Raw genomic sequence first — 14,458 nt, forward strand, 5'->3', positions numbered from 1 at the left:
GAATTTGAGCACCGAGAGAGCTTGGATGATTGACACTTAGCTCGGCTTGACGTCAGCGTCGCGAGAGTCCAATTAGCGCGTTCCGCAACTTTCGGGCACAAAGTTGTGCTCGACGAGTTTAGCTACCCTAGAATGCGTTTCACTTCATTTCAAGACGCAGCGAAGGTAGCGCGAACACGTGCCTGCAAGAACATCGAGCATTGCGGGAGCACGCCCGCCGTTGCAGCAGTCAAATTACGAGCTCGTGCTGGGTGCTTTTTTGACTCGGGCGCAAGCCGAGCTCATGGCGGACGCAATTTCCAGCGTGCGTGCTGAAATGCGCGCGTTTCGCCTGCTTTCCAAGGCTGCAAACGTGACGTGCAGTGGCAACTCCAGGAGAGAAAAAAAGCGCGTGTACAGCGGTCCGTGCACCCTCTCCCCTAGCATTGACTGCATTGTCACAAAAAGCCGACCGCATTTTTTTTTTTTTGGAATGCATGAGGAGAGGGTTGCGAGAGAGGGGGGTGGGGTGCCCGGGTGTCTTGCTCCTTGACCTCGCCAAATACTTTACTAGGGGGAATACATTCCACTCTGCTCATTTGCATTAGACAGAACGCCTACAGCGCCGCTGACGGAGTGGAGGTCCGCGTCAGTCCACGCGCAAGTGCACGTGGATGTTCGCGGCGGCCGCGGCGGTGTCGTCTCCGATTCCACAAGCCCCTTCATGTTTCAAAAGTAGCGCAAGGTGCGTCGATGCACGAGGCACGTGGAACGTGCGATCCTTGGGAAGATCATGGCGGCACAGTGCAGCAAAGTGTTTAGCGCACCACTCAGCTAGAGTTGAGACGCCATGTTATTCTTAGAAGTGGCGCGCGGCACGTATCCCGCGCTTTTCCACAACAATGAATTTGGTATGTAGAACATGAATATCATCGATAGCCGAGACCTCCCCGACGATAGATGGCTCTCGCCAAGCCCTGAAAACCTGTCCGCGCCGAGGCTATTGTATTTGAGAGGAGTGAAATGTATTCCCTAGGGAGCCTTCATGTGCGCTTTGCTAGGGTGATGCCACCCTTTGTAATACCACTCGCCGACAAACCAGCAGCCATTTCGTTCCTCGGCGATAATCCGTGGGGCTTATAACCCTGCCGGAAACAAGCACCTTATCTCAGAAGTTCGGAGCAGCGTTGTGGAACCCACGGAGGGAGGATTAGCATTTTCCCCCTCGGATGGGATTACCGATGGACACAAAGGCCACGTTCCGGCGCACGGGGAAACAATGAGAGAAACAAAATGGCGGTGGAAGAGGGTGTGGGAAAGGGAAACAGGCAGTTGGCATCACTCTATGCGAAGCGCACATGAAGGCACTCTATAGTCGGTTACAAGTCAAGAAGGTAGGAGAAGCTCCTCCCACAAGCGTGATGCGCCCGTTTCAAATCTCTCCGCAGTCGAAAGAAGAGTTCACTGGAAACGCTCCTTGTTCCGCTTCAATAGATTCCAACTTGTCTCCGATCCCACTTTTTAAGAAAGCGACCTTTGTATTCATCGTAGAGGAAACCGAGCCCCTGAAAGCAGCCTTTGTATCCATCGGGGGGGGAAGCTAATCCCCGAAAGTCGCATTTGTTTCCGTCGGTTGGGGAGAACTCTAATCTCCCTCTCGTGGCTTCCACAGTGCTAAGTCAGATTCGAAAAATAAAGCAAATATGTACAGAAAGGCAAGACCCTCCTCGCGCGTTGGCCGCAACGTCACGGAAACGGTGGGACGCTATTGGATGCGGAGGTGGCGGAGGGATATGTGATTCCCTTTGAGGGGCATTTGCCGCTACCTTCTTGACCTGTAACTGACTATAGTATCCCCCCTAAACTTCGTTTCAGCTTCCGTCCGAGCGCAGCCAAAGGCTGAGGGACGGTTCGCAACTTCGGGAAGAGCATTCCTACGCACCACAAAGTAGTTCACAAAAGTAATTTCTTCTAGAATAACTGCTTTGTGCGTAAAAACTGCACAATGTTCCAGATGTGTACTGATGAGAATGATTTGCAACTAAAGGAATCAAATCTTTGAAGTTTATATTTCTATTAATAGACCTTTTCATTTCAGCAGTTGCCTGACCGGCGGGTAGAGGGCGCTGGCGCACTCGGCGCCATTAGGTTGCTTCAATTTGGTCGGTTTCGGTTTCAACGTACACGCGATTGTGATGCTGTTTCATGCCACTTTCGATTAAGTTTGCGATATGAATTTCTTTCTTGTAGCACACAGCGAATGAAACAATAGTATTAAGCCACTTGTCAAACCACGAAATGGTTTCGAGCCTAAATTGCGATGTTTTTTTACGAGCACTTTATGCGTCTGATTCCGTCCATCAGTAATTTCGGCCAGGTTCGGTGGTGAAACAACTGAGCTGATGCACAGGGAAAAGTACCATTGTCCACGGCCGTACCCGCGGACACTAATTTCAAGAAGAAAAAAAAATAAAGAGCAGGACAAGCTCCGCCTGCAGCGTGCGCTCGTTGCTGCCGCCGTGCTTTGGTTGTAAGTGCACTGAGCGGTACGGAAGTAGATAGCTCGCGCTCAAGTCAGGTATTGAACTGATCATCTTATATTGCAACAGACTATATTGCATGAGTGCTTAGTGAAAAATCAGATCGACGACATGATTAACAATCTGCTGAATCACCAAGAACAGATAAACTGACAAGTTTACTGTTCGATGTTTGGTTTCCGTACAACAACCTTTTCTAACTTCGAGACTGGAAAGGTCTTTTATAATGACTAGAAAAGTTTAATATAATCACGTAGATAATATAAAAAAGTGATATTATCTCGGCCTGTTTTATTTAAAGAAATTAAGCGCTCGAGAAATATTTTGATAGACCAGCCTATAGTCCGTTGCAACCTAAGAACGAAGGGCGAGGGTAAGACGGGCCAGGGAGGAGGAAGCAAAGGGAACGCTAAAGAGAGAAGGAGGTTTCCCCCTCTCTTCTCCAGCGTTCCGTCTGCTTCCTCCTCCCCGGCCAATCTTACTCTCGCCCTTCGTTCTTAGGTTGCAACGGACTATAGGCTGACTAGAAAATTTCTTTAACTAAAGTACTCATTTGCAGCATTTCAAAATATTGGCCTTATTAAATAAACTTTTTGTTATATGGACATTTGCTTACGACGTTCTCAAGGTATGAGGATGGTGAGATAAGTGAATGCCAGATTTCAAATAAAGTCTGATATTCATCTTCCGTAAAATTTGCCGAATGAAATTGAAGAGCGTAAAAGAAATGATCTCCGATAAGTTTGGTTGAAGTCAAACGCCAGGTGCCCCCCAATGGACCTGTGTAGAAAGCTGTTCGCTTATTTGAAACGATGCGCTTTGCACATTATGACGTCGCCAGCTACTGAAAGTAACTCCCTATTCGAAGTCGACAACCGGCTGCACTCGGGTGATTTTCATGCAGAAGGATTCTTTTCGGCGTCACATTTTATGAATCATAGGCACTATCAAGCTTCTTGTGGCAGTTTCTTACGCGGGGAGTTCAAATATTTGTGTTGAAATAAATTAAATGAAACTGCATGGTTATATCAAAAATTACTTAAGCAACTGAAAGACTATGGACATGGGACCAAGCACGATATACAATTCCGTGGAATTCATAAATAAACCGATAAAGCGAATGCTTATATCACGGACGCGATTAAGAACGTAAAACAAATATAGGTGTATATTGCGAACAAACAAGTTGCCTAATGTTAAGGTACCATTATTTCTAGCATAATAAATAATTCAAACTAAATGTTTGTTCCCGCGCCTTGTCCACTAGTTCCCTAGTGTAATCAAAAAGAAACTGTTTTCGATCTGTTGGAACTACAGAACACCATGTTGTCAGGAAAAACACGTGGCTAATTACGCTGAGTGTTTTTGTTTTCTTCCTTGACACCAATGCGCACTCATATGTATAAGAACATTAGGTTTCCTATTGCGAATGTTCCGCCATTATTAGTAACCAAACCTCAGTACTTATAAGTTATTGGTATTTGAACCCTCGAGGCTCTCTTCAAGTCATATATGTATCCAATGTGCGCAAGTGCTAACGCTGATTCCTCTTCCTATAAAGCCTTTTCACACGTATCCCACAAGCCGACGGTAAAAAATATTCAAAACATCTTACAAAATTAGCTACAGGAGTTGCGCGCATAATGATGTAATGTAATGCATGGTAAGTATAAGAATCGGACGACACTTTACGGAGTAAGGCAAGAGACGCGGTGAAACGCGACGAAAAACACGAATTCAACGCATCCGCCAAGGCGCGGACGGGAGAGCGGAGCAATAAGTTGAAGCAACCTAATGGCGGCCGCATCACGTGATTCCAAGATGGCAGCGCCCATGCGGTGGAGGGTGAAAAGGTCTATATATGTAAATGCATGTGGTTTGGTGAAAACATGTATAGCCGCTGGCAACACGGCTGCAGCGCTCGGTTTTTTTGTGTGATTTCGTTCCCGTAATCGCCGAAACATGTGCTTCGCTGCTTTCCTCACCGAGTCGCTTCAAAACGTCTTTTCGCAAAGGCACCTTTGGGCGTCAGGCGCGAGAAGTCGTGATGAATGTCTACTTTCAAATTCGGCAGGAGACTCCGGCCGCGTCTGATGCGTTGTAAACAAGCAAAACGTCCGGGCCACTGCAATTCAGATACGCGGCGAAATTAGGGCACCCCTTTACCTGCCGATCACATTGAACGCCGAGAAGCTGGTGGAGAGGACTGCGCCTCGAGCCCTGGTATATCCAAACAATACAAGAAAACATCAACGGCCCGGTCATCGGGGACCTTGCAACGTGTACTTACAACTCGAAACAATGCCGAACAGGTGGAAAGCTCGGACACAGACGCCAGCGGCCAGCCTACGTACTGACATCCCCTGTGACTAAGTTTCAGAACGTGAAAGGGCACTTATTAAAGCTGTAGCAGACGATATCGTTGATACACCCGTAGCAGACGAAATACTCGGCGAGCGCGGGCCGCGCGGCCGACCGGCGGCGCAGCGGAGTGATACAAAAGTGCAGGCGAGATCGCGTGACCTATTGCCGGTATGTGAATGGCTCCGGCCGCACGTAGCTTAGGCTGCGCTCGGACGGAAGCTGAAACGAAGTATGGTAAAGTATTTGACCTCGCCGTCGCCTCCTTTCTGCTCTCTGGTCTGCTGTGTCACGTGACCAGAGAGAGGGTAGGGCACGCTCCACGCTGATAAGCAAATTAAGCATAGCCAGATCCGGCTGCGCGCGCGTTATTGACAGTCGCTTGCTTCTTTTTCTGCTTGTTTTCCGTTGCAACTTCGTTTGTCCTGCCTGCTTAGATCTGCCGCCTTTCCCTGCGGTTTTATAAGAATGTCTCTCGACAACGTATGAGATGTGCACCACCAAATGTTCGAAAAGTCCTACACGTATATCGGAAACAAGCGATTCTTCAAATAAGTCAGGAATTTTTGCGGTTTGGCTGGGTTCGGCAAATGACAGCTTGTGCGGCGCATAGTGTTGAAACTTTAACGAGCCTTCCTTCCCGTTTTTGTGTTTGTGTGGTTCCGCTTCGACCGTGACGACAAATATCACGGATTACATCTTTCAAATCTGCTATTATTACGGTAAGTGCACTGCAAAATACGTGTTGGCAACGATCGACCGCTCTTCTGCGTGTACTCTTCCAGGTTATCCGTAGAATTATGCAGCGCCTATTCACGCGGCAGCCGGGGGAAAAATTTCCCCGAAAGTCTAGCTGTATAGTCTAGAATTACCTCGGTTCTTGTTTGCTTTGCAATCTTCTCAGTTTTATAAAAGCTTAAAGTGCCTCGCACATTTTACAGATCGCTTGCACGTTTGTACTTGTCGTCAGAAGAGGTAATAAACTTCGAGGAGAATTGAAAACAATCCTTTGTGTCTGTTTTCCTGTCCATTTGCAAGCACCTACGCGAGCGCATTTGTTCTACGTGTTTTCTCCATGTTATAAATACGTTTATGAGTTTCGGGACGTTAAAATAGCCAACCTCCCAGACGCTACCCATTTAGGGCTAGCGAATCCGAATGGCACGTTCAAACGTGTGGTCACGTGCCAGGTCGAACGGGCACCCATATCAAACGGGCACCTGTATCAAACGGGCATCCGTATCAAATGGGTACCGTTTCAAACGGGTACCCGTATCCCATAATTACGTTTGATTCAAACGGATCGACAGGTTTGATTCAAACGGGTCGACCAGTTTGAATTTCAAATGTTTTTTTTTTTCAGTAGCGTCGGCTTACGAGGCAGCGCATCATCTTTCGTCGTCCCGTTCACTGGTGCACCTGCAGACTTAGCCGAGAGAGTCGAGGCAGGAGGGAAGCGCATGGCCGCAGCAAATGTTTTTCCTCTCAAAGGCCCTGCCTGAACCTCAGCATCAGTCCGCACTCGCTTGCCAAGCACACCGCGTAAGCTGGGAACTTCCGCCCGCAGGCAGGCATGGAGCCTGTCTGGATTTTCGCCTGTTGTCTCCGCTCACGACGGAGACGCGCGTTATCCTCACTCAGGGAAGCAGCCTCCTCGGTGAGGAAAGAAATTCCTTCCAGCGCGCCGAGGAGAAGGGACCGAAGGGACTAGGATTGTCGCGAACCACCCTAGGTTCGATTTCGAAAGGTTTCGATATTTTCGAAACGAACTGAGGTTCGAATTCCAAAAATATCCATATTTTCATACCGACCAATGTCCGAATTCGAAAAATGCACAACAATCGATCACAGTGGAGTTTCTAACTCGAAAAGTTCGAAGCTTTCACGGTTTATAAAATCTGGGATTCGAATATTTCGATTATTTTTTTACTTGAGATTCGATAATGTTTTCACGACTCACTGGTTTTCACGGAATCAGGTTTAGAAAAGTAAGGGTGTGATATTTAGACTCCGCGAAGTTAGGTCAGGCAATTAAATGAGACGACGAGTGTCCCGGATGTGCTGGAATATTTGCCAGTGCAGGGTGACGTGTGACCATAGATCAAGAATTTTGACGCACTGTTTTACGATACTTATCCAGTTCGAAACGGCCAGGGGCGGGCAGGAGGTTGAAGCTCAGAAAAGCCTTGAAGCGACCTGGCAAACTACCTCCCTACCCCCTTGCACGCTGGTAGGAATCCGATCGAACGCCGCCCGAGTGAAGGTGGCATATATAGTAAATTAAGTTTGTAATTGTCATGGAGGTTTATTTTCCGTGACGCAGGAAACGCCTCGCAAAAAGCACAGAAGCCGACACAACTTGAGGTCGAGGAGTTTCTACCATACAAGTGGCGTCGGAAGAAGAAAAACGGGGGGAAGGGTGGAGGGGGGGGGGGGGGGGGGGCTGCAGCTCCCTTTTCCCCTTACAAATATTTCGGACTGTTAAAGAAAACAATACGGGGAAAGAGGGCGTGGTCGAGCTTATTTTAATCTGAAATTATTTATGCATAAGTATAGCTACTGGCGCTCTTCACTGCATAAAAGATCGCGGAGATGGTCATTCTTGGAAAGTCGTTGTCAGAAGGCACTACTGGTCACATGTTTAGTGGTTCGGAAGTTCACAGCTACGTCTTTTCGACCTAAATGACTGTGCCATTGATAAAAAAGAATAAAAATAAACATAACAATAAATGCAGGGATAAAGAGCTGGAGAAAAAAAAAACTATCAAGAACCCACCGGAAATGTTCTATTCTTGCATATTCAGAAGCTCAGAACTTCGAAACAAGTTTCTCCTACCAAAATCTGTACAGGCTAAAGGAAACACGTCCAAAGAACGTGAAGCGAAAAAAACAAATGTTTATTTTTTAATGACGTGTTGAACTTGAATGATATTAGATATCTTTTCCCATGAGTTAATTTATTCCTGAACGTGAAAAAAAAAATAAATACATTATTTTGTATTCTGCAGATGGCAATGATATGTACTGTCTGTAGTGTTAATTTAAATGCGATACATCAAACAACTTCGCCGAAAAAAATCCCAAGTTTAGGTTGTTTGATTGGACATTTCTTCAAAACTTATCTTGAATAACAATAATCAGATCTTAAGACGACACTTACCTAGGCTATACATAGATCATTCTGAAAAAGTCTAATGTCTCTACCATAAATAGCTGCGGCTATAGCGCGCCTCAAACATGGCACAAACGACAATCGTCAAAGAACTGCCGTCCTTCCTCGCCCCTTCCGGAATTTATATCTTGAAAAGTAAGCATACCAGAACATTGAAAGAAACGTCATTGTCTTTCGCAAGGAACGCAGCACCGATTGTAGAAATTCGAGAAAAAAATTACGAATGTACTTCACTACTTGAATACAAATGAAACCGCCGCCGGTCTTTCGAAGTTCGACGAACGTCGAACTTTCACCCCAAAAAGTTCGAAGTTCGTCGAGCTGTTGACATGTCAGGATTCGAAATTCGAAACGTTTCGAATTCTCTTGATAAATAAGTTTAAAAAATTATCGAATTCCTTAGCGTAGAGAATTCGAAAGTTCGAAAAGCTTCGAATTTTTTAGTGCAAGAAGATCGAAAGTTCGAAAATCATCGAACTTTTTGGGTTATCAAGGTCGAGAGTTCGACAAGCATCGAATTTCGCAGCGTAATAAGTTCAAAAAGAATCGAACTTTTTAGCGTCATAAGTTCGACGGTTCAAAAAACGTCGAACTTCTTAGTGAAACAAGGTCGAAAATTCGACGTCCGTCGAATTTTACGTTATAGAAAGTTTGAAAATTGGAAATCTTTCGAACCTTTCGAACCGCTTGATTCAATAGTCGAAACTTCGGTTCGAAAAAAGTTCGCGGCATCCCTAGAAGGGACTGCAGGGTCGGGGCCCCACGTGCGTCGAGGTCAGTGGGAGAGGAGGCAGGCAGCGCCATTGGACGAGTAGGGGAGGCCGATGGCGGAGGAGCGGAGGAGGAGAGTGGGTGAACAGAACACCGGGGTCACGGGAGACCACGCCGCTGTCGTTAGGCCTAGCTCCACCGCCGATCTTGACACAGCTCTGGCAGACAAATGAGCTCGCACCACGCTAAAGAAATGGGCGTTCGGTCTCCGGAAAACATGCGCACTTCGTTTGCGCGCGAAGTTGGCACTCAGTGCAGCGAAACATCTTTGTCGTCCGAAAGAGCAGCGAGAGCAAATCAGACATGCATCCTATCGGGGCGGCACCTCCGCAGCGAATGCTATTCCTAGTATATTTCATGATAATAACATTATTGGCCTATTTTCTAATAAAATATTAATGTCGCTTTATTTCTTGTGCCAAGACGCACAACTTCGTATCTTACATATTAAGCATAACGGAAATACTGTTTATTTAAAATAGCGAACAATAATGACAATGAATGAGCATATACCTAAAACACTAAAACACTTAAAAAAGGATATGGCACAAATATGAGATTCTCATAAAAAGCTTTGTTGGGTCTAGTTGGTTCGTATCATTTAAAAAGTTACGCGCGCGAACTGAAACACGAACAAAACATGAAACATGAAGGGAAGAGAAAAACCTAACTGTCCATTACGGGTTATTGTTTCTGAAAACGTTATTTGCAATTTCTGGCAGCCAGTACCTAGAACGTCTTCTGAGAGACCTGCTCAGAGACGACCTTTATTTCTTCGAAGCTCCGGTCAAATTGTGCAACAGCTGATGACGCCTTTGAACGGTGCGATCACAGCCTTCTCTTTGGACGTGGAATAATCGTATAACTATGTTTTACACAGTGGTCTTTTTAGAGCTGTTCGCAATAAGATTGAAGAGTTAGAGAGATTCGGTTATAGAATTCGACGGGAATTGACAGTGATAACTTTTTGGTTCTACTGGAATTTTATTTGCTCTCAACAGCTTTCAGCTTCGGCGCACAGTTCAATGTTCAGATAGATGGAATCTGTGTTGGGCTATGATAAAACTGGTTTTGTGGCATTTTTCTTTCTGGCATAGACAAGAGCGTTTTTCGAGCTTTGGTCGGGATGAATTCGGTGAGAGTTTTCCCATATGGGGACGACTTACTCGTTGTATCGGGGTTTTGTGCAGAGATAAGGCTTCGACATTGCTGTCACACAAATAGTTCATTTGTTTATTTGACTCTCACGTGCACTAAGCTTCACATGGAAATTACCAGCGGAAAATTGCATACAGCTCCTGGATCCTCTTTTTTTTAAATTATCATGTGTGCTGAAGGTACAATCAACGTTCGAAGACTGTCTCTTTGCTTTCAGCAGTTCCCACATGCCTTCACTTAGCTATCACTAAGATCTGCCAGCGTAGACTGTCAAACAGCTTTAACCTTTAGAAGACCGGAGGCGTGGACAACGGCAAGCTTAGTTAAAGTCAAGGTCACGGGAAATTCCGGACCGTCTCAGAGAGGGATGAAAAACCTGGTTGTGAGTGTGAGCACAGGTGGCAGAGGCCCCTGCTGTGATAACCCCCCTCTTCTCTTCCCCTTCGTGTGTCCGCATTTACCTCTTGAATGAGCACACCGGCATGAGCTATCTTCGCTAATTCCACGTAAAGCTCGTCTTACCTGCCTCTGCCATCATTTTCGCAGGGACATTGCGCCATTTGAGCCTCTAACCAATCAGACGTGATATCGCCACTTTCGTTTCCTTTTAAGAAAAACCAAACATTTGTCTGACGTAGCCTTCCTGTAGTCTTCGTTGGAAGACTCGTCTTTACTTTCCAACAGGTGTACCGGCGTATAGGACCAGTCTCATGCTGTCGCTGTAGCGCAAGATATCTAATTGTACTTTTTTCAGCTGCGATGAGGCCACGACTATGGTGGTGATGAGAGGTGCCGATTAAGAAAATATGTCGGTGGTATCCGAACCATCAGCGCAGTAAAACCATGTTCTGAAGCCTACCGGCACACAGCCAGCTCACCGACAACGGTAACACTGTCCGACTGCCGAGAGCACCTCCGGTTCCGGTGCCAGAGAACGTCACGACCTTTATGATTACGCCGCGGCTTGTTTTGTGTTGAGATGGAGAAGAAAAACTCGATATTTCAATAATTTTTCGTGCAGCTGTTAACAAACCCTCACGAAAACGGATGCGTCAGCGGTGTTCTGTGAACATTGAAGAGTTAATGTAAAAGTTATTTGGTCAAAGTAAAAAAAGACATTTCATGGTCCCTTTAATGACAGGGCGAGAGAGCTCAGGCTCGTAGCTGTTCCGAGGGGGGGGGGGGGGGGGGGGGCGGCATCTCGCGGAGCATTGTAAGCGTAGTCCAGTTGTTACTTCTAAAAGTTATAAGGCCAATATTCCTATTTCAAAACTGGGTATAAAGGCGGAAGAAGAAAGGTCGGATACACAGTTGTTAGTCTGCGCCCTCGCATGCACGTCGTGTTTTTTTCTGTCTACCATATCGCCTTATAGTTTACGTGTTTAATCAGTGTAACTTCGCAGCGCAATATACCTCATAATATCATTCAATTGTAAGCGTGGCGGGGGCAAACCGCTTTTAGATTTTACAAGGCTTGTTCAAACAGCAAATGAAGAGGGATGGATAAATCGTTGAAGCTTTCTGTATCAAGAACACGGGTGAAAAGTGTGCGAGGATCCTGGCTATTTTTCTGTTGGATGAGGAAATGTTTTATTTTTGTTTTTTTCTAGATGGCTTTATGACTGCTGATATGTTATCGCTGCATGGCCTGATATCGGAGTGGTGAATGACAGTCTGGCTGAGTGAATGTTTCTTTAATAAAATCACGAAATATATACGAATAAGCGTAAAACAAGGACAGTCGCTGTCGTTTTCGTACGCGTTTTCCATATCATCCGTGTTTCAGTTCACGCTTTTAACCTTTGAAATGATATGAATGTCAAATTTATGTGGTTTATCTAATCGTTTGAATCCTAAACATGAGGTGATAAACATTAAGGTAATAAATTATGTTCTCCTTGAGCCAAGTTGAGTCATCAAAATAACGGAACTTTAATTTATTACTCGCGTTTATGTGACCATAAACAACGTTATTAATAACTTAACCTCTACTGCCTTGTCACGATCGCCTTAGGCAATAAAAATTGTTCAATCGACGTCCTACAGTCACCAAAATGACTCTATTCGTTACACTTGGTTTGCACCATATTTATTACTCGTTTTTTTTTTTTTTAATTTGCATACCCGATAGTTTGTGACCCATTCAAAATAATCCACGTGTTGAAATAAAACTTTCAGTTGCGATAGGTTTTTAAAAGAGCAGTAAGCAACATACAAAGTGTAATTTGGCGATAGGTTCGTAATGGTAACCAGCATTCTTCACGCCGAATATAAAGTTAAGCGGAAATGGTGATTAAACGAAAGCCAACTGTTGATACGCCAAGGAAGATACCCGATAGAAGCAGCCCTGGGAATCGCGTGCCTCTAAGATTGCATGAGAAACTATTTCTCCAAGCTTTCTATGAAACACTGTTATTTTGTATTCTGGGGGTTAAGTGACATGCGGTTTTCAAAGGTAGCATCTAACGCTTTTGATGTCAACTTGCAGACCAGAATAGACCAATTCTGACCTTACACTACGAACTACATAATGTGACTGGCTAACAAAATATTTTGCGTCGCTAACACCAGAAGCACTTTAATGTATCAAAAAAGTTCAGTCGTCTTATAAAGGTGATATTTACGATTGGATTTTACTAGTCAACTGGCAGCAAATTCGTGCTAGCAGAAAACACTCATAGGAAGGATCAAAAGCGGTAACAGCGTACAAAACACCAATCACGCCAATGCTTTTTTTCAAATTAAAACGCGAGTTATGAAAGAAAGAGGAAGATACGTAATAGAAGTACAACACGCACCATCCCTTGAAAGATCAGTCTCTGCAGTAAAAGACTGACACGAAAAAACAGAGACGACGCATAAGGTGTCTGTTGCTGTTTTACAGTGCCTTCCTCTTCTTGTTTGTCTCGGATTCAGCCATAACTTGCGTTTACCAAACGCATTTGTGGAAAATCACGTTTAGGCAATGCAAAACACGAAACCATCGCTAATAGTGCTAAACTTAGACAGCAATTTGTTTTCTTTCAAAAACCCAAGTGGGCAAACCATCGGAGACGCCAATTACGAAGCATGGAGACACCCAAGACACACCCACCTTTGCTCTCGGAAATGACGATGCGGTCTGCTGTCGCGTTGTGCTGCTCTTTGCACCGCGCCTCCAGATAACCAACAATCTTCCAGCCTACAAGGCCACGAGTAGCACCAGGGGCGCGATGAACACCATAAAAAACACAAACCCCATGTAGACCTGCCGGTGGTACTTGGCGTCTCGCGGTCGTAGAAGATGGATGCGCAGTAGCACTTGCCGGGACTTATTTCCACGCTCCTAAACACATAGAGGTTCGGTAGCGACGGCAACAACGACACGGCCCAGGTTGCGATCGCCAGTTACACGGATCTGGGCTCGGAGCCAGTGGAGTGACGATGACGATGTGTCTGTCAAGGGCGATGCACACCAACATGCACGTAGAAGACACCAGGACGAATGTCTGCAGAAACTTGAAGAACCTACAGAAGACGTCGCCGGCTATCCACAGTCGTCCCATGGCCTCCCAGACGACCTGTGACGTCATCGTGATGCAAGCGACATGGAGGTCCGCTATGGCAAGGTTCAGGAAGAGCACGCGGGCCTTGGACACGCGGCGGCGCCGTCTTCTGAAGACGAGCTTCCAGCAGACCACGCTGTTTCCGAACACCGATAAGACGATCATGATGATAATGATGGCGATGCGGACGCTCTTATGGTACCGTGGACCCATCACGCCATCTTCGCCTGTGGAATTCGTGATACGTGTTGTGTTTGGCGACGCGAATGATGAAGACACCTGACAATGAACTGTATCTGTAAGGCTCGCATTTTCTATTGAGAGCATTTTTAAGCTGATTGTATTCCGCAGAAGTTTAGCCACTCCACCAGCATTCTGCACTGGGAAGTCTGGTTTGCCCTGATGCCGCCCTCAAGGGCTTCTTCATGGCGGTCTTACTTCGTGCCGCCAGCACCGTCTGATGCAACCAGGAATATCGCCAAATCCACTCGGTGTGTAGTGCCTGCAAAGAGTCAATTAGTGTCACTGAAATGCACACGATTACTCGCGTATCTGCGTTTTTGGCGCAAGGAAAAAAAAACATAAACTACAAAGTGAAAAGCGTGGATCGATGCCTACTTGGAGGGAGCGTATAATTCGGTTTGTTGGCGTATTGAACTCAAATTGTTTGGAGAGGTGACCTGAAGGAAGTGCATTAATCTTATAAAACTTTCACTTCACAGAATACCCGATTAAAATGTTCAAAATGAAAACGACAAATCCCTACCTGTGGTGGCCGTCTGCTAAAGAAAGGCGTCTGATTAATTAGAGCAGCAGCGGACAAATGGCGGCACGTAAAATTACTGGCGGTATGCTTGAGCCGAGCCGCGGTTGCAGACACTATCGCGGAATATGGGCGTCCGGGTGCAGGGAAATATACGTTTGGGATTCCA

The 14,458-nt window shown here is 45.8% G+C and overlaps 1 pseudogene; it reads right to left on the reverse strand.

Annotated features, from left to right (window-relative positions):
• LOC120844124 overlaps positions 1 to 13,853 on the reverse strand; it is a 47,407-nt pseudogene extending 33,554 nt beyond the window's left edge.
• Between the last annotated feature and the right edge of the window lie 605 nt (positions 13,854 to 14,458).

The sequence above is a fragment of the Ixodes scapularis genome, unplaced genomic scaffold, assembly GCF_016920785.2.
Source record: "Ixodes scapularis isolate PalLabHiFi unplaced genomic scaffold, ASM1692078v2 PGA_scaffold11__112_contigs__length_91849675, whole genome shotgun sequence".
In the NCBI taxonomy this organism is placed as follows: Eukaryota; Metazoa; Arthropoda; class Arachnida; order Ixodida; family Ixodidae; genus Ixodes; species Ixodes scapularis.